We start from the raw sequence: 4,846 nt of genomic DNA on the forward strand, positions 1-4,846 counted from the left end.
TTAGTGTTAGATTTAAATTTGAACCAATAATAACTAACTATCTATGATCAACAAATCATAACAAACGTAACAAATTTCTTTTTTATTTATGAGACAGGGCTTATTGTGAGGGTGAGATGCGAAAGAGATGTGAATGAGGGCGTGGAGTACGTGGACTCTAAAGGCTAGGGTTTTGGTGTTTATGGGTTGACTTATTACTTTCTACATGGGCTTTTTTTTTTTTTTTTTTTCCTTAATTGTAAGTTTGGTCCACGGGCTATTGTTTAAATTTCTTCTACATGAATGTTGGGCTTGGGCTTCTTTAGGTCATTAGTTTAGAGACAAAACCCCGCATACACATCAAACATTTTCACAGCTCCCTTTTTCGCAGTAAACACTCTTATCTTTTCACGGTTAACTCTCTCTTCCAAACCAAACCATAGCCACAACCACCTCTCTCTAGAAATCTGGTTGCCACCACCTCTTGAATCTTGGTTGCCATTGAGACTTTGGATGAACCTAAAGCATCTCTTTTTCATTGTGGTTAACTGGGTATAGATTGTTAAGATATTTAGCTTACTTTCTTCCGATGTGGTTTTCAACTTTTGATCTCTCTGCCTTTGGGTTTTTGACCTATGGTTGTAGTGTGGGTTTCGATCTATGAGTATATGGGCTTTGATCTGTCACTATGGTTACATGAGTTTTGATTTGTGGGTATGTCTCGGTCAACCGAGCCGCACCGGTGCTCAAATACCGCACCGATGGACGCCGGAGAATCGATCTCTAGTGATGATGAACGGAGGTGGTGGAGAGGTAACCGATCCCTACGGTGCGGTGGCAAATTTGCCCAAAAACCCCGCCGACCGCACCGTGCACAGCCCCCATAAAAAACCGCACTGTAAGTTTTGCTCACATGCCTGTGTTTTGAACACATTTTGTTTACACATGCTCAGATTCACATTCATACGTGAACACAGGACATACACACACGGCCACCCACAGCCCAGTAAACTCATTTCGACATGTCCTCAAAACCCAATCTGAAGATACCCACCCAAAACAAACCCCCAACCCAAATCAAATACCCACAGACTCACACCTATAGCAATACCCATTTTGAAATCAACAACTACAACCAAACCTTGAATTTGCAAATAACCATACCCAAAAACCCCATTTTTCGAAACTCCACACTCAATCACAAAAATCAATCAAAATATAGCATAAAGGTAAGAACTTTCGAGCCATGGTTAGAGGAAAGAGCAAAAAGAAATTGAGAGGCCTCCACCGTGAAAGTGGACCGGTGGTGGTGATAAGTGGCGGCGAGCTCTTGTAGCTGGCCGTATAGGCTCGGCCATGTCTGGGCTGAGAGAACCAAGGGAGAGAGTGAGAGGGAGGAGCTCGTATGGTGGCTCAAGGTGGCATGTAGTAATTGTGGTGAGCTTTGAAGCTCCAGCCATGGGTTTGGTTTAGAGACATAGAGATTGAAGAAAAGGCACAGGTTGGTGGGATTAGGCATAATTTGATAGTTATTTGGGTTTATGAAATAAAAAGAAATATAAGGATAAGATAAGATGGGTTGATAGGGGTTTTGTGTTTAGGCCGGATTGGACTTATTTGGGTCAGCTGCCGTTTAAAACTAAAAACCACACAAGCCCACTCCACTAAAAATGCCCAAACCCACGCATTAAAAAAAAACCTGTAGCCAGCCTAACCTTTAAAGTTTAAACCCAGCTCCAACTCAAGATTCATTTGAGACTCAAGCCCATCAGCTCACATAATCCCACAAAGTCCAACCCGTGTGTGTGCGCACAAATTAGAGCCAGAAAACTGAATTTGAACCCAACAACAGCTCAATCCGAATTATTCGGCCCAATAATCAACAAAGACCCACTCATTTGACGAACTTTCAAAGTTGCATGCTGTGGTCGGTGGCATATCTTCAGTACCGATGTAGGACCAGTGCAGCTATCGGCGTCGAGATGTGCACACCGACGAGAACCTAACCACACCAAGTATGTGTAATATATATATAATTTTGGTTTTTTTTTTTTTTAATATATGGCATGCTGAGCCCTCAAACTCTTAGGCCTGTTTGGTATATAATCTTATAATATTATATATATTTTTACATATTAAAAAAACGGAAAGTAGATGTTTTAACAGGTAAGTTTCACCCGCGTGCGAAGTCAAAAAATATAAAAAAAATAACGTTACCGTGTGTCAGTCCTAAAGTCTAAATGGTCTCGGTCTTGCTTGTCTTGCATTAAATAAAAAATAATAATAATAATAATAAAAAAGAAAAAGATTTTTTTCCCAAAGTCTGTCACTATGTAAGATTTTTTTTTTCTTTGTTTATTCCCAACCACACACGTACCCACTACCGGGACCCTGAGCTTGAGTTGTCTAACACTCTAACTTGTCTCTTTCTCTCATTTTTACACTTTTGCTCTCAGACTCAACTCACTCAGCTCAGTCACCTTACTCACCATTTTCTTCCAAACCCTAATCCCGCCGAACAAAGTCTATTGTTTCCCAGTTTCCCTCTCAATCTCATAATGTCATTCTCCCACCTAACCATTCTTCTCCTCTTTTGCTCTCAGTCCATAATTTTTCTTCCAAACCCTAGTCCCGCCGAACAAATAGTAAATTTTCCCTTTCAATTTCAGATTCTCAAACTCCCAACCAACCATTTTTCTCTAATCTTTTGCCCTCACCCACATAACTTGTTTTCCATACCCTAATCCCACTAAGCAAAGAGTAGTTTTCCCCTCTCAAATTCTCAATCTTAGGCTCCCAGTCACCTATGACCTAACCTTCTACTCTTTAAGAACACAAGCTCTTAGTCTCACACTCTCAAGACTCGTCTCTGATTCTCAGTCTCTTTCTCACAAAGAAAGACTTTCCTCTCAAGGTCTCATGGAATTCCTAATCCCTAATTAGTCAGTCTCATTCTCATCTTCGTTCTCCACCGTGGCTCTGCCACTACGTAGTTCTGTCTTTGGTAACCCTAACCCCTAATATTTTTGGTTTTATTTTGAGTTCACTGAATGTTTCTTGCTGATTCTTATATATATTTTTTTTTTGGGTTATTTTCTTGTAATTTTAGGGGTAATTTAAGAGATTCAGCTTCAGTCTTGTGAAGGACTAAATCTCGAAGTCAAAGGCTTAAAGAGCTCCTGGGTATTTTCTCATACTATGTATAATTTTTTTTTTTTTGAGTTCACTAATGTTTGATTTTTTTTTTTTTCTATGCTATTTTGATTTTGTTTTGAGGGTTATTTTTTATTTTGTTTTCAGTTCACCACGTTGTGTCGAACTTTCGTGTTTGTGTTTGATTTTGCTTTTAGGTTTCTTTTTTAAGGTTCACTCGTGTTATTTACTGTTTGATTTTGTTTCTAGGGTCCAAATATTGTAAATTTATTTGTTGATCATCATTTTGATTGATTATACTATTGTGATTTTAGTTTATTGTATCATGCTATTGATTGATTATACTTGATTATACTATTGTGATTTTAGTTTATTATATCATGCTATTTTAGTTTATAAAGAATTCAATTTAAGCTCAAAACTTAGAATTTTAATTTTTAAAAATGCAGCCCATATAACCAAATGAACCGTACTGAGCCGCTAAGATTAACCGCATCTTGTGTAGACTGGTTCTTACCTTCCAAAAGTGAGGTGCGGTCAATCACAGGGTGAAACCGCACCCTATAGGCGTGGTGCAAAAAACCTCTCCAAAGCCGACCGAACTGAACCAAACCGTGTATGCCATTTAGGCATAATCTGATAGTTATTTGGGCTTTGAAATGAAAAGAAATATAAGGATAAGATAAGAAGATGGGTTGATTAGGGTTTTGTGTTTAGACGGGATTGGACTTATTGGGTCAGCTTCCATTTAAAACTAGAAACCTCATAAGCCCACTCCACTAAAAATGCCCAAACCCACACGTTAAAAAAAAAACTGCAGCCAGCCTAACCTTTAAACCCAGCTCCAACTCAAGATTCCTTTTAGACTCAAGCCCATCAGCTCACATAATTCCACAAAGCCCAACCTGTGTGTGTGCAAATTATTGCCTGCAAACTGAATTTGAACCCAACAACAGCCCGATCCGAATCTATTTGGCCCAATAACCACTTCCATGCCAGCCCACTCACATTCAAACAAAGACCCACTCAAGCAAATACCCACTCATTTGACGAACTTCCAAAGTTGCATGCTGTGATTCTGTAATCGTCATATATATTGTTAACACTCTTCATTAATTGAGTACTGTACTCAAATAATAAATAATGTTTACAAAATATTTGTCACATGCACGAGAATGTTTTAATGTTTGAGTTTTAATCTTTTTTACTACTTGATTTTTGGAATTCTACGTGATTAAGGAGGGTTTTATCTTTGTTTGGAGTACTGTATACGTGCACTTACAAGATTGTTTTTATAAAAATAATTTTGTCAAGTCTACTTACATACTACTCCGAACAAAGACAAACACTCACTACCCACGTAAAAGTCCAAAACCAAGTAATAAAAGGGATCAAAACTCAAAAATTGTTACTCCCTCTTTCCTAATTTTTTTGTCCTGTTTGAAAAGTCAAACTTTTTAAAGGAACATCATTTATTGTCTTGTCTACCTTTTAAAAATGTATAAGTTTCCAAAACTACCTTTAAAAAAATTTATTAAAAAATTGAATTAGTAAATTAATAGGGGTATAATAGGAACATTAGTAAATTAATAACTTTTATTTTTAGAAACAGGACAATATTTTGGGACATTTAAAAATAGAATAGAGGATAAAAAAAATGGGACGGAGGGAGTAGAATATTGTCGTTCATGTGATTTTTTTAGGGAACAATAGG

The 4,846-nt window shown here is 37.6% G+C and overlaps 1 long non-coding RNA gene across 1 annotated transcript; it reads left to right on the plus strand.

The window, feature by feature from the left end:
• Nucleotides 1-2,035: 2,035 nt before the first annotated feature.
• Nucleotides 2,036-3,450, plus strand: LOC112016537 (uncharacterized). Its single transcript, XR_002883329.2, has 2 exons — nucleotides 2,036-2,983; nucleotides 3,089-3,450. It is a non-coding gene; the product is annotated as an uncharacterized LOC112016537 (long non-coding RNA).
• Nucleotides 3,451-4,846: the final 1,396 nt, after the last annotated feature.

The sequence above is a fragment of the Quercus suber genome, unplaced genomic scaffold (genome assembly GCF_002906115.3).
Source record: "Quercus suber isolate HL8 unplaced genomic scaffold, Cork oak 2.0 scaffold_1305, whole genome shotgun sequence".
NCBI lineage: Eukaryota > Viridiplantae > Streptophyta > Magnoliopsida > Fagales > Fagaceae > Quercus > Quercus suber.